A 16,222-nucleotide genomic window follows, 5' to 3' on the forward strand; every position below is an offset into this window, starting at 1 on the left:
CCACTTCATGGTCAACCTTTGCACAATAGAAGTGGAAAATCAGTCATCACCAAGACCTGGCAATGGCTTAAGAATGGCAACTTGAAGAAAGAAACAGAGGGTTTAATACTGGCTGCACAAGAACAGGTACTAGAACAGGCAATAAGAGCAAAAGTAGAAAAGTCAACAACAAACAGCAAGTGCCGCCTTTGTAAAGAAGCAGATGAAACAGTGGACCACCTAATCAGCTGTTGTAAAAAGATTGCACAGACTGACTACAAACAAAGGCATGACAAGGTAGCAGGGATGATACACTGGAACATCTGCCAAAAATACAAGCTACCTGTAGCCAAAGACTGGTGGGACCATAAAATTGAAAAGGTTGTAGAAAATGAAGATGCAAAAATATTATGGGACTTCCGACTACAAACAGACAAACATCTGCCACACAATTCAGCAGATATAACTGTAGTTGAGAAGAAAGAAAAACAAGTTAAAATAATCGACATAGCAATACCAGGGGATAGCAGAATAGAAGAAAAAGAAATAGAAAAAATCACCAAATACAAAGATCTACAAATTGAAATTGAAAGGCTGTGGCAGAAAAAGACCAAAATAATCCCAGTAGTAATTGGTGCCCTAGGTGCAATTCCAAAAAAACGTGAGGAACACCTCAACACCATAGGGGTCACAGAAATCACCATCAGCCAATTACAAAAATCAGCTTTACTGGGAACAGCCTATATTCTGCGATGATATCTATAATAACAGCAACAGCATTGAAAATAAAATTCAGCCATCCCAGGTCCTTGGGAAGGACTCAATGTCTGGATAAAACAAACCAGTCAATAACACCTGTCTGACTGTGTAAACAACAACAACAATATGTGCATGTGTATTTGATATGGGATGCATCCATCTCTACTCTGAGTTTTTATAGACTCTGTGGAGGGAGTTGAATCCTGATGACAACTCAAGCAACTCACAATAAACATTTTAAAAGGCAAAAACAGAAATAGTGATTTCCCAGGGACAGGTAGGTATCAGAATGTAGGAACTGTCCCTAGTAAATAGGAGCCATTGCCCCAACGCTGGTATGACCCTGACACTTAATTGAATGTCTAAAATTGGGAGAAAAAGAACTTATTTCTAAGTAACATATGCTATATTGTTTAGAGTACTCTTTTTTTCTAGGTTACAATTGTTTCAAAGTGAGTAACTGCCAAAGTGAGAGCAATTTGGCTCTATCTTACCCTCTAGGAAGAACATATAGCAAGGAGGCAGCAACTTAGGAATGTTCTTCAAATGGGAGAGGCAGAAGCTGCATCGGCAGCCACTGTAGTAACCTACGAGTGGGCAAGCCTGTCATAACAAAATGAAGCTGTAAGGCAACATACCAAGCATCCTCTTACTACTTTAAGAACACTGTGGGAGTTTTTAGACCACACTGAAAACACTTTTGGGAGTTGGGGGTGATTCTCGGGAGGTGTGTGGGTGGAATACTTTCCTGCTGGTGTTCCTAATTCCCATCTTAGCATTTGTTCTTCAGCAGAAAATGGTATAGGAAGTCCCCAGCTTACAAACAGGTTGTATTCCAAAAGTTTGCTTCTAAGTTCATTCATAACTCAGAACACTTATAGAGGCTGTTCTCATGAGCAGCCAAGTTTGGACTTGGCCACCTGGTTGTGTTGCCATGCCAAACCCAGCACTGAAGCCTGGCTCTTGGCCGAGGTTAAGGGTGCAAACACGTCCTTAACCCAGCTCCTGGGATCGTGTGTCGGTGTGAGCTGTGCTTGCACTGACACAGAAATGAGCACCTAGAGCTCCCATCCCCTGGGGGAATCCCCCAGTGCACTGCACTGAGCGCATGGTGCACTGTGGGACTGCAGATGACGATATAATTTGTAATTCTACCCTTCTGTTTGCAAGAATCACTCTTGCCCCATCTTTTGCAGAATTAACTCAGAGGATCCACTGAAGGAGAATTTCAACAGTGGAAGGTACACAAAGGTATCCTGTTCCATGCTGAGTCAAGATCTCCACAAGTGCACCAGGACTGGGTAATGCAACATAAGATGACGTTGAGCCAGCAAAGTCTAGCAGCAGACTGCAGTTTTTAATAGCTGCTGCCCAGGCAGGCTGAATTGGCCCCATCTCTTTCCTTGGGAAGGTGCTGTTCCTTAAATGAGCATTGCCTAACTCCACAAGTGCTGAGAGGTGGTGGTGGGTGTTCTGCTATAACTGGTAGGTTCTCAGGGAACTCTTCCACATTGAGGATCAACACAAGGCTGTGACCTTGGGATGCTGGTTCAGGCTCCCCTGGTTCTTGTTGTAGGGGTTCCAGAAGCAAGTGGACACCCAGGATCTGGATTTAAGATTTTTCCCCAACCTGCCTCATCCCCTAAACATTCTATTGACATGACATCGAGAGAGCTTTCGCAATTGCTTTGAGAACAAGGACAACAATAAATAAAAGGCACAAATGAGTTATGTATCCTAAATCTCTAATTCTGTATAACATCTAACAGCTTCAATACTATAGGTTTTTGGTTAGGGAGAGTTTTATTCCTGTGCTCTCTGCCTATATCCTCTAATGCACTGCTGGTACTGTTCACATGCTGAGCCTCTCTACTTATCCCTGCAACCAGGCTCTGTACCAGAGGACTGGAAAGTAGCTAATGTTATTCCAATTTTCAAAAAGGGGATCTGGGAAATTACAGGCCAGTTAGCTTAATATCTGTTTTGGGCAAATTGATGGAAAGCATTCTTAAAGATAAAATTGTTAAACATATAGAAGAATAGGCCCTGCTGAAGGAGAACCAGCATGGCTTCTGCAAAGGTAAATCTTGCCTCATGAACCTTTTGGAGTTCTTTGAGAGTGTCAATGGACATGTGGATAAATGTGATCCAGTTGACATAGTATACCTGGACTTTCAAAAAGCTTTCAACAAGCTCGTCATCAAAGACTCTTGAGAAAACTTAGCAGTCATGGGATAAGGGGACAGGTTCATGTGTGGCTTGGTGACTGGTTGAAGGAGAGGAAACAAAGGGTAGGAATAAATGGATGGTTCTATACATGGAAGTAAGTAAGAAGTAGGGTCCCCCAGGGATCTGTACTGGGACCAGTGCTTTTTAGTTTATTCATAAATGATCTAGAAGTTGGGGTAAGCAGTGAGGTGGCCAAATATGCAGATGACACCAAAATATTTAGGGTAGTAGAATCTAAAACAGATTGTGAGGAGCTCCAAAAGGATCTCTCCAAACTGTGGGAGTGGGCAACAAAATGGCAAATGTGGGTCAATGTAAGCAAGTGTAAAGTGATGCATATAGGGGCAACCCCCCCCCCCAACTTCACATATACACTGATGGGGACTAATGTTTGTGACTGACCAGGAGAGTGATCTTAGGGTTGTGGTAGACAGCTCACTGCAAGTGTCAACTCACTGCGTGGCAGCTGTGAAAAAGGCCAATTCCATGCTTGGAATCATTAGGAAGGGGATTGAAAATAAAACTGCTAGTATTATAATTCCCTTATACAAAACTATGGTGTGGCCACATTTGGAGTACTATGTGTACAATTCTGGTTACCACACCTCAGAAAAGACATTATAGAACTGTATAAGGTGCAGAAGAGTACAACCAAGATGATCAGGGGCCTGGAGCACCTTACTTATGAGACAAGACTACAATACCTGGGACTTTTTAGTTTAGAAAAAAGATGATGGAGGGGGCGACATGATAGTAGTCTATAAAATCATGCATGGTGTGGAGGAAGTTGATAGAGAGAAATTTTATCTCCCTCTTTCATAATACTAGAACCAGGGGTCATCCCATGAAATGGATTGCCAAGAAATTTAGAACTAGCAGCTATAGGATATCTCCAGCCTCAGAGGCACGATGCCTCTCAATACCAGTTGCAGAGGAGCAACAACAGGAGAGAGGGCATGCTCTCAGCTCTTGCCTGTGGGCTTCCCAGAAGCATCTGGTGGGTCACTGTGTTAAACAGGATGCTGGACTAGATGGGCCTTGGGCTAGATCCAGCATGGCTGTTCTTATGTCCATTTGCCTCAGCACTAAGTATGCTGATCACCTGTTAGGGGATTGGGAGGGAGACAAGAACAACTCAATTGAGATGCTTTGGCTGCCCAGTTTACAAACACTGCATTTGAAACATGTACAGTTATTCAATGGTTAGAATATGGTACTATGTAGAGAGTTACAAAAAACCAGGTCTGGAATGTGGAGCAAGGAAAATGGGGCAACTCTTGAGCAAGAGACTATCCACCTACCTGGTGGACCTGAGATATGGATGGGTATGGCAATAGGCACCACAGAGCCTTTTGCCTCAGTGGAATGGAAATTGCTTTGGCTCACTCTCTTTGTGCAGCTCAGGTGGAATAAGGTCTGTCCCAAGCCAACTAATGCCTGAGGCCAACCTCCACCCCCATCCTCAGAACACAAATCCTCCCCAGCCCCGCTGAACTTTTCAGCATATAAAAGCACACTGAGGAGCAACTTCTCCCTCCAACCTTTCCTCTTCTCCTTCCTCCCCCACTGCCAGCTACTTAATTACTAATCCAAAAGATATGGGAAAAGGCACACTTTTTGGACAGCTGCTTTCCAAGCAAGAAGGCACTTTTGAAATGACAAACCAAGTCAGTCATTGTATTAATAAAGCAAAAATATCGCAAGGTTTATATGCATAATGATGGTGTATTAACGTGAGGTCTGCTTCACTTTAATGGTGCACCAATACACAAACATATCCTTGAAGAAGTAGGCAAGGATACATAATGTGCCTGTTCATTTTTAACTAAATAATTGATAGTGTAGAATTAAATAATTTCAAAATGAATTCAGAGTGTAAAAGAGAAACTAGAGCATCCTAGAAAGATGTGGGTTACAATCCATGTTGGCTATTGCAGATTGGAGGCCAGATTGCAGACCAAGGCACCAGCTGATCTGTTAAATGTTAATAAACAGAACACACATCCACTAACTGTCACTCTGTTCATTAAGTTCGAGCGATGGGAGTTACAAAGCCCTTTCAAAATGATGGAGTTTTAGTTGGAAAGAAGCGGACTACAGCATCTGTTCCCTTTATTATCCTATCTGGTTATCACTGGCTTAAAATAGCACCTTTGAATCTGTACATTGTGACTCAGGGCTCATCCAGATGGCACTTTCTTCCCTTTCCAGTTGGGAGTGTGGGAGTGTCACTGGAGAAGTTGTTTAATCCCATTTGCCCCTTTGAGAGCTTGAGTGGCAGACAGTACAGCCTGTGATGTTCTTTTTCAGCGATGTGGAATGCAGGCAACCAATAAGGGCTACACAATGCTTCATGGGAGAGTAGTCATAGCTCAGTGGGAGAGCAGATGGCCCTGCCCCTTTGGAGAGGAAAGGTCATAGCTCAGCAGGAGAGCACATCTTTTGAATGCAGAAGCCTCCAGGTTCATTTCTAGCATCTCCAGGTAAAAGGATCTCAGAGAGCTGGGCTTTGCCTCAGAGAGCTATTGCCATTCAGAGAAGCTAGTGCTGCACTAGATGGCCGAGTAGCCTGAAACAAAAGCCCTTCTCACATCCACAGGGAGGGGAATGGGATTTTGCCTACAGTCTTCACTTTCATCTCCCAACAGTCCCCTCTTCATACCAGGGCGGAGCTATAATTGGGCAGATGTGTTCAAAGAATACGAGCTGCCCAGCTCCTGGGAGCCTCCGGGCTTGCCCCTCCCCTCCTGCTCATTCAGCTGGTGCTTCATTGCCAGCTGGCTCCTTTTTTTTTCCCCTCCCTCTCTCAGAGCAAGGCATATAAAAAGGAAAACACCCAGTTGGCAATGAAACACTTGCAAGGAATGAGCTGCAGGGGTCTGCATGGGCCCTTCCAAATGCTGGACACCTTCTCACATATAACATCATGCATAGGGGACATGGCCAGCACCCAGAAGGTCCCGAGCAGTTCATTCCCAGCCAGCACTTCATTGCCAGCTGATGCATCTTCGTTCCTTCCTTCCAGACCACCGCATGGCCCTTCCAGGTGCTGGCCACACCCCCTGCATATATCACATCATATGCAGGAGTGTGGCTGGTGCATGTGCTGGTGCAAAGAATCTGCCATGGGGGCACCAGGGAGGGGGGCAAACACAGGCCCACTCCTCCCCTAGCTACACCTCAGGAAGAAAATTGCTTCCCGAAGCAGCTATGCTTCCTGCAGCAAATGAATGTGTCACTTCTACACCAAGAAAGAGAGAGGGAGTGAGTGAGAGAGAGTGAGCGTGCACAACATCGGTGCTGGAGCACTGGGTTACAAAGAGATAATTTATCAATTTATTCTATACTTAGAAGTGTTGCCATTCACCCGTTCCAGATCAGAGCGAGTAGCTGATGGGTTTTCTATGGTGAGTTGTGTTTCCATTACTCAAAATGTAGTCTTATCTTAAAATAATTTTGTTATAGGCACCATAACATACTAACCAGTTAATTAATCAATTAAAATTGTGAACTGCCCAGGGCCTTTTTGTATGCGGCAGTACACAAATGTACTAAATAAATAAATAAATACATACATTCTATAGGTTTTATATTGCTGCAGATTCCAGGCCTCATTGTTGCTGAACAATCTTATCGGAGTTGTGGTGTGTGTGGGGTGTGTGTGTGTGGAGAAGAACAAAAGTTGATTTATCTCCTTTGTACCTGTACAAAACGTTATTAAAATGGGGATGCCATTTTTCCAGGGTTGTTCATCATTGCCTGGGAATTGAGGTAGGATTTATTAGCATACAACATATAATAAGTAGCAATCAATATTTCAGTCCTACTTGGCTCAAATTTAACTTTGCGGAACTTTACTCAGGGAGTTCATTACAATCACTAGTCTGATGGATCAAAAGTATGGAGTTTACTTAGAGATGGGCTAGCCTTTGTATACCTACTTACATGGGGCTGCTGTGAAAAAACTTACTGTGTGCTGCCCAGAAGCAGTTTCAAGTCATTCTGCAGCAGGCCTGTTGTGCTATACCATCGGGGCTGTTTTTCAAGTTGTGCAGTAGCCACCCTTTCAGGTCCCTAACACTGATTTAGGGTTGCTTCTCACCTTGGTCACTATTCTGTGTAAGAGCCAGTGAAATGAATGGGAGCTGTGCAAAAGCAAAGTACCTAGGGGATTGTGTCTTCAGACTTATTTTAATGCCATTTAATATCACCACTGAAGTCAAGGTCAAAGCTCAAGATTCTTCTAGAGAAACACTCTTTACCACTGAAAACAGTATTCTCTACATCAACATGAAGAGAATATGGAAGGAAATATATATATTTAAAAATCTTCAAGAATCCTGCAAGATTTTTTTATTTAGAATATTGATATATTCCACTTTTCAAAAAAAAATAATTTATTAAAGTGGTTTACATAACAAAAAGAATTAAAAGATGGTTCTCTGTCCCAAAGGGACTCGCAGTTAAAGACAAAGGAGACTTCAGCAACAGCCACTGGAGAGAGGCTATTCTGGGCTAAAAGCCAGCATAGTGTAGTGGTTAGAGTGTTGGACTAGGACCAGGAAGACCCAAGTTCGAATTCCCATTCAACCATGAAACTCAGTGGGTGACTCTGGGCCAGTCACGTATCTCTCAGCCTAACCTACCTCACAGGGTTGTTGCGAGGATAAAAATAAGCATGTACACTGCTCTTAGCTCCTCAGAGGAAGAGCGGGATATACATCTTTAAAAAAAATAGTGCAGGGGAAGAATGACAATTCAGTCCTCAAATAGCAAAGCAAAATCAGTTTGGTGAGAAAACAGCAAAGCAAGAGGTCTTGAGATAGTTCTTCAGTACTGAAGAACTACAAGGATTTATTTAAAGAAAAGGTTACAAACAAATGTGGGAAAGCATGCAGCTTCATTTCAGCTGTAGCTCATGGCTGAAGAGAGACCAAAACAGCCAACCATCTCTGGAGAGACAAAATGGAGACTAACACTGGAAGAACAAAGAGGGGAGGAGTCCAGCACTTTTATCCATGACACTAACCCTCCCAGTGGTCACTATGAGACGTTGCAGCTGAGAGCTGATGCTGCCAGGGCCCTAGCTCCAACAAATAAGGATGGTTGCTTTCCACCTGCTACAATCAATATGAGAGATGCTGAATTAAAAGGTAGCTCCTTGTCTAGTTAGCAGGAGTAGACTTTCAGAACTTTCACTAACAGTTTCAAGGGTGGCTTTTCAGGGTGCATAGGAGAGTGCAGTGGAAAGGAGGAGATGAGAAAGCCAAGTTCCATAAGCAGAATTGTTCATGGCTCTTAGAACCTGAAGCAATATTTGCTGCCACTATACGATATACCACTAAGGAGTAACAAGAACATCACAAAATAATACTACCCAGAAAATCTGAGCTAGAAAAATAACTGCACTGCTAAATCAACTTAGCACTTTTCAAGGGCCTAATATAGAAGCAAAGTTATCAACAAAGTCACATCTAATAAATAAATTATGTCCATTTTCTTCAAAGGCCTATAACTAAAACCCTTCCACTGGAACACTTTAATTTCCTAATCATCTCTCACAGATATCCATCCAACTGAATTTTAAAATCTGTCATATTACAACTTTTTCTTCCCTTGTGTTGTAGTGCTTTGAATATTATTTTCTTCATGACACCTCAAAAATCATTGAACCAAACCAGGAGACTGCATCATGTGAATTACAGTGATAACCCTTCTTGTAGTTTATTCCAGATCCATTGATGTGAACTCTTTTTCCTAGTATAGCAATAAAATGGCATACAATGATGCTATACAGTATAGAGACTTTCAGATAGGGTTTTATATCTCCATAGGATCACCAGATGTAATGATTTAAACATGAGTAACACATTGATATATTCACATGGGAAGCAACCATTAGTCACTGTCAATGACCAGGTTTATTTTCTGGTAGTAACTTCTATGGGAAGCAATTATCATATAGGTCAGGCACTCAGGATACTTTGTTCTCCAACATAGAACTGAAACACAAGGCATATCTGCCTGCGATACTTTTGTTATTTTCAATGCCTGTCAGTGCTGGAAAGTCATTTCTCTTTCTAGTATATCCTTACAGAATGTTACCATTGCGTGACAAATCCTCCTCTGTTCTCTGTCAAAAGTTTTATATCCCCAATAGAAACCATATGCCAAGTTGTTGAGAATTCACCATGTGTGTGAAAGATACCTATAAAGTGGAAAGAATAACGATGTCATTAGAATACGTTATCCTCATTTCAAGGAATTGGCTTGGCAAGACAAGGGAACTAATATCAAATAAACCAAGTACTGGTAATTAAGTCATGTGCGCTTTCTACAGAGGAGAGCTGTAAATGTATCATTCACAAGAAGAAATATATTGTTTCTGTACATCGGTTCGAATTCCCGCTGATATGTTACTCAGACTATGGGAAACACCTGTATTGGGCAGCAGCAATATAGGAAGATGCTGAAAGGCATCTGAAAGTATGTGAGGGAGGAGGCAATGGTAAACCCCTCCTGTATTCTACCAAAAAAAACCACCCCAGGGCTCTGTGGTTGCCAGGAGTCGAAACCGACTCAGTGGCACACTTTACCTTTATTCCCTAACTTCACATGGATCATTCAGTTATTTGTGCTATTTCAGATAGGTTTTTCTCTACTTGAGTAAAACCTCCAAATTCATCCTGCTTCACCATTACAAGCACCATTAATTTCCATAGGAAATTAATTTTGTAGCCTTTGTAGGCTACCTCACTCTTCTTCTGACAGGGTTTACAGTGTGTTAAGGTAAAATTATATTCTCTCAGAGGAGATTTGCCCTCCAAACCACTACATTGCCTCTCAGCCCAGTCTTAACTCTTTTGTTCAGTTCTCTGCTCGACTCTCATTTGACTCTCCATGCCTACTATCTTATCTTCCACAATCTTTTTTTTCGAACCCAATCTTGATACTCTTTCACCCTTGAGCCACTTCCCATCAAGGTTTATCTCAGAGTTGTGAATCTCTCTCTCTCCCCACTCTTCCCTCCCCCTCAAACTAAAGAGGCCAGAATACAAAAGATGTTCAGAAAGGACTCCCCCCCTCCGCCCCAGAAATAAAGTTTCCATAAAGGAATAATACTTAGCCTGCTCCACCATTACGAGTACACGCATTTCAACAGCGTTTCTTGTGCAGCTCTTTGGGGATGTACCCTGTTTCCCCGAAAGTAAGACCTAGGTAGCTGTCCAAGCCATTTTAATGGGGTTAAGGTTACAATCCAGAAGTCACCCTACTTCCATGTAGCTCACTTGACACCTTATTTTATTTATTTATTTATTTATTTTTACATTTCTATACCGCCTTTCGTTAAAAACACAACCCCAAGGCGGTTTACAAAAATTAAAACATACAATAAAAAAGCAATAAAAAACATCAAGCTAAAAACATATAAAAACAGCCATATAGATAAAAACACACAGAAGCCGCAGTAAAATTATGTAAAAGCCTGGGTAAAAAGCCAAGTCTTTACAAGCTTTCTAAAAGCTGTGATGGAGTCCGAGGAATGAATGGCCACTGGGAGAGCATTCCAGAGTCTAGGAGCAGCAACAGAGAAGGCCCTGTCCCGAGTGCACGACAGCCTGGCCTCCCTCATTGTCAGCACCCGGAGCAGGGCCCCCTCAGATGTCCTCGTCAGGCGGGCAGCAACCCTTGGGAGCAGGCGGTCCCTCAAATACCCCGGGCCCAAACCGTTTAGGGCTTTAAAGGTCAAAACTAGCACCTTGAATTGGACCCGGAAACGAACCGGCAGCCAGTGCAGCTCTTTCAAAATGGGGGTGATATGTTCCCAACGGGCAGCTCCGGATAAAACCCTCGCTGCTGCGTTTTGCACTAGCTGCAGTTTCCGGATATTCTTCAAGGGCAGCCCCACGTAGAGCGCGTTACAGTAATCCAGCCGCGACGTGACTAAGGCGTGGGTAACCGTGGCCAGATCTGCCCTCTTGAGAAAGGGACGCAGCTGGCGCACCAGCCGAAGCCGTGCAAAGGCACCCCTGGCCACCGCCTCCACCTGAGCTTCCAAAAGCAGAGCCGGGTCCAGTAGTACCCCCAAGCTGCGTACTTGCTCCTTCAAGGGGAGTGCTTGCTCCTTCAAGGGGAGTGCAACCCCATCCAGAACCGGTAGAATCACCTCATCCCGATTGGCTCTCCTACTGACCAACAGTACCTCCGTCTTATCCGGATTCAATTTCAGTTTGTTAGCCCACATCCAACCCATCACGGCCTCCAGCCCCTGATTCAGGACATCCACCGCCTCCCTAGGATCAGATGACAAGGAGAGATAGAGCTGAGTGTCATCCGCATATTGCTGACAACTCAGTCCAAGTCCCCGGATGACCTCTCCCAGCGGCTTCATGCAAATGTTTTTTACACCTGTATTTTAATTGGTTTGGGGGTTGCTACTTTGCATTTTTTGCTTTCAGCGAGGCATGAGTAGTATCCAGGCCTGCCGGGGGCTGGCATATGGGCAGCCTGCCAAGGGCCTAGGGTCCCATACTGATCTCCAAGACAACCGCTGTGCCCATGGCCTAGGTGTGGAAGTGGTGGGATGACTCTCTTGAAAATGTGGACTAGAATTTCTAGTGAATGCCAACTACTTGCCCATGCAGTGAGGGAATAGCATCCTGGAGTGCTGGGAAGGGGGAAGGATGTGCACTCTCATGATGAACGCACATTCTTATTGCATGTGGGCAACCAGCTGATGAAGTATCATCTGAACCAGGCCAGGATAATTGTTCCAGCTATTTCTTTCTTGTTTACTACTCAAAATGTAACAAAGCTTAGAGAAGCACATATTCGAGGCTAACTGGCAGTTCAACACACAGACACATTTTGCTGGTGGATCATTGATCCTAACAATATTACTCACTTGAATGATGCAGCATGGTTTGTAAGATTAATCTTCTGATGACTGTTCGGTTCTCAAAGGCCACCTGGGTGAGGAAACTGAAGCAAACACCATGCCCTCTTTAAATGATGAGGGAGACAAGAACAAACATTACCAGCTTAAAGCATGATTGTGTATAATTCAGGAGAAGCATTTCATTTTAATGAAAACAAAATGAGCTGAAGTTGTGGCCTGTGTTTTAATGGTCTGTGCTTGGTACAAACATGTGTTGCTTTGATCAAGAAGAGAACACTGAGAACTTCTGAAACAGGAACTTGAAAGTGGGAACTGAATAATCTGCCATGGAGAAGGGCAGAGTAAAAATGGTGCTTGCTCAGCTCTTTTCCACATTAAACTAGTCCCTGATTTTTACATTAAATTACCCTAGATTTTCACATGCAAATCTGGAGATGGAGCAGAAATCACCCTGTGAGTACGAAGAAAGCCTTGCATTCATATTAATTAAAAATATACAAGGCTTTCTTAAGAAAATCAACATTAGGCATCACTTCTTCCAGTATAGCCCCATTAGAAAGAATGGGGCTATACTACTCTGAAGTAAGTAGTGCACTCAGGTTTTAGTCATTAGTCATTCTGCTCACACTGGTTTTATAAATTATAGAGCACTCCAAATTAACAAAATAACTTTAAATCTGTAACTCTCTTTCTTGTCAGCCCTAGTCCTGAAGTATTTGAAGAAGTGAACACAGATACAGCCACAAATCTCTAACTTGTACAGATCAGTGAACATGTGTGATCTGAAGCCTTTGTAGAAATAGGAAGTACCACCTACCCTACTCTGGTCTGTTGGTGCACAGAGACTTCCTTGGCTGGTGTCTTTTGGTCCCTTTGCAGCTCCTTCCTTTATCTGGATCTCCATCTGACATCCCTTGGGTTATCAGTTCAAAACCTGCCACAGTCTTGAGTCCCAACACTCCTGCAGCATTGTTGAACTGCAGAAGGAGCAAGAGAAAATGCTCTTTTCAAAAGATTCTTAACCAGTCTGTTCATTCAGTTCTATACAGGAACAGAAATGTCTCTTCCTCTTCTCAAAGTGCCTGGTCTGCTGCAGGGAGCATGTCTACTTGCATTATCAGAAGCAGTCATGATGACTACTTCCACAAATGTGAATCTCCTAGTCAATAAAATAATGGCTGCCACGATGTGCAGTGGCATGAAGCCACTGCTCACCATGTTGGGAGGGCTGTGGACTTGGTGAGGCAGCCCCAACACTGTTGAGAATGGGCAGTGGCACAAGCAGCACTCCTTCAGTTTCTCCCATTGTCACGAATGGGAGGAACTATGGCAGAACTGCTTGCACAGCTACGCATTCTCTACAGCATTGGGGCTCCCTTACGAGTCTGCAATGGCCCCAGTACAGTAGGCAGTGGCTCCATACCACTGAGCATAATCTCAGCCAGCATTCTGTACAGGGGCGGAGCTGTCATGGAGTGCATGGGTCTGAAGAGCCCGCCCCTCCTGCCTCTGGAGTCGCCTCTCTTCTCTCTGGGGCTACCTCACTCACCTCTCTGGACACCCACTGGACAGTAGGGGGAGGCTGTGTGAGAGAGAGTGAGAGAGCACACCCCTGAGGGAAGCAGCGGGGGAGTGGGCCAGTTGTGCATGTGTTTATAGTCTGGGTTCCTCAGCCTGCCTCTGGCCACTTCCCTTCCAGCCTGAGTGCCTGCTGCTGCTACTTCCTCCACTTTCCTCACACTTCTTGAGTCTGTGGGAGGAAGCAGTGCCTTTCCAGCTGCCTCCTGCAGCGGACAGGTGGGCTCAATTTTGAAGTGGCAAGTATCACTTGGGGCCCTGGGGATTCCTCCTTTTATTAGGCAAGCTAGAAGGGGTGGGGGATGCAGCCTGCCTGCCTCAGGCTTTGGGTAAGGTTGTCTCTTGCTCTGTTGCTTTCTTGCAAATGAAAAGCCATGAAAAACTTCTATGTAAACTGCTTTGGCAACTTGGTTGAAAAGCAGTATATAAATAGTAGAAGTAGTAATTCCTCTCATAAATATGGAGGCTATGTTGAACTTGACAAGACAAAGGCGCCCACCAGTGCTGGTTTATTGACTCTCTCAGCCACTTTCTGCTGCATTTGAAACTTTGTTCCCCGAACCCAGTGCACTGTCTCACCCTCCTTTCTCTTTCTCCCCCTGCGTGCAGCCCACCCACAGTGCCACACCGAGCATGCCACCCTTGGGGGGAAGCTGCCACCACTGCAGTCACTGGACTGGGAGTGGGAAGGCAGAACAAGGTAAGAAATGCACCAGTGGGATGGGTGTCTGCCCATAAGAACACAGGCTGCCTATGCCCTCCCCACACCCCTGATTCTGTATCCTTGCTTGTAGTGTGTGAATAGTATGAAAAGTAGTGCACACCCTTTTGAGTAACGTGTGCCATTGAGTTGGTGTCAACTCCTGGCGCCCACAGAGCCCTGTGTTGGGTAGAATACAGGTGGGGTTTACCATTGCTATCTCCCACTCAGTGTGAGATGATGCCTTTCAGCATCTTCCTATATCGCTGCTGCCCGATATAGGTGTTTCCCATAGTCTGGGAAACATACCAGCGGGGATTCAAACCGGCAACCTCTGGCTAGTCAAATACCTCTATGTAAACCACTTTGGAAACTTTGTTGAAAAGCAGTATATAAATAATAATAGTAATAGTAATTCCTTTCATAAATATGAAGGCTCTTAGGCAGCTCGTGTTGTCTGGAGCACCGGGAACCCTCTGCTCCTGGCTGCTCCAGTCCTGGGTAGCTCAGCCTCTCTACCCAGCTTCTTACCAATGGTTCATTCTACTTTTGCAGGTGATTGTGTGCACGATCTCCACTGGGTCTGCACGATCTCCCCCTGTGTGCACGATCTCCCCCTGTGTGCACGATCTCCCCCTGGCCTGCCGCCATTTTGGACAGTGAGCTGGGGGGGAAGGAGTAGTTGCACAGAGCAGAGCAGCTGCTCTACTGAGAGCAGCCAATCAGCTGCTTGTGTGGCACACACTGGGATGCGGAAGAACCTTCTTCCTCTCAATCCCAGCTCAGGACTTCAATGCCACACCGACCATGTGGGCACATGGCACAGTGGAGCCTGAGACAGCCTCTGCTTGGGGGAGGGGTATGCAGGCAGGCCCTTGCCTTCCCTGCAGCCAAGATTGTGAGAACCATCTTATAGAATGCTGTTTACTTATGCTTTTATGAACATTGTCTTAATGTAGCCAAGGTTGCAATTCACGGCACATTTATTTCAAAGATTACAACTACTGTTAATAACAAGCATGTATATAGAACTTTAGAATGCTATAAACACCACCCTTTTAAAGCAGTTAAGCCTGAGAGATAATAACCAAGGGAAGATCATGGAAAAGGCAAGATATGATTTGGGAAACTTGCTGATTCACCGTTCTGTCTTTTAAAGCCAGATTATACCTTATAAGTCTGAGCTGGGCCTGGATTTCCCAACATTTTCTTTTAAAATGAAATGCAGCTGTAGAGACCTGCCAATTTGCTCTGAGCAGTAGTGAGGAAAGGCAAGTTTCACTTTGCACTGCTTTCTTGATTTAAAAAAAACACACACACAACCACCTGCTAGGCTACTGTTTGCTCCACAGTGGCAAAAGCTTTAGGAAATCATCTGTTTTAGGATGGCGGTGCCATCGATGTCTGAAGAAGCGCTGGCATGGCATGGCATTTAAAAGGATTTAAATGCCCTTTCCATGACGAGGATGGGCGGACAGCTCAAAAAATGCACAATACTGCTCAGCATGGCTCCTTCAAGATTGTGACCAATCACAGCCACTCCGTTGACATGCTGTCGGTTTGCCCACAGTCTGACCATGGACCTTGCTGTGATCAGCCTCAGTGGCTGAGCAGCAGGGAGGGGCTCCCATCTCCTGGAACTGGAGATTGGTGGACTGCAGTCGGATGAACGTCTGTGGTGCAATTTACAGTTTAGAATTGAAACTGTAGGTTTTCTAACCTCCGGTTTCATGTTATGTCTGAATTCAGCCACAAGATTCTATCCAAAGGAGATTAGGTATTATGACTAAATCCCTTTGGCTCACATGAGGAAAATTACTCAAAGTAGTCCCTCTGAAATGAAATGGACAAGTTATACGCTGCCTAATTTGTCCTCTTAATGTTAATGGGACTATTTTGAGTAATTTTCTTCAGTATGTCAGCCACTGAAATTAATGGGATTTAACATGTTTAGTCATGACTAACTTATAGAATTGTACACGGGCAAATTCAACTTAGTGTAATTAAAAACCACTCCTCAATATTGAGGAGAAATTTGAGCAAACTCTTAGTATAATTCTTCATCATGATCTTAGAAT

The 16,222-nt window shown here is 44.2% G+C and overlaps 1 long non-coding RNA gene across 5 annotated transcripts in view; it reads right to left on the reverse strand.

Annotated features, from left to right (window-relative positions):
- The window catches only part of LOC128322583 (uncharacterized), a 94,169-nt gene that overhangs the window by 43,981 nt on the left and 33,966 nt on the right, over positions 1–16,222 (reverse strand). For 3 of the 5 annotated variants that reach the window (XR_008305791.1, XR_008305788.1, XR_008305792.1), the window contains exons 3-4: positions 12,684–12,843; positions 11,873–11,970 (exon numbers count right to left, since the gene is read on the reverse strand). This is a non-coding gene — a long non-coding RNA (uncharacterized LOC128322583). Of the gene's footprint in view, positions 1–8,787; positions 9,176–11,872; positions 11,971–12,683; positions 12,844–16,222 lie in introns of those variants that run through there. The other 2 variants (XR_008305790.1, XR_008305789.1) reach the window with 2 other exon arrangements.

Source organism: Hemicordylus capensis, chromosome 4 (assembly GCF_027244095.1).
Source record: "Hemicordylus capensis ecotype Gifberg chromosome 4, rHemCap1.1.pri, whole genome shotgun sequence".
Classification (NCBI taxonomy): Eukaryota; Metazoa; Chordata; class Lepidosauria; order Squamata; family Cordylidae; genus Hemicordylus; species Hemicordylus capensis.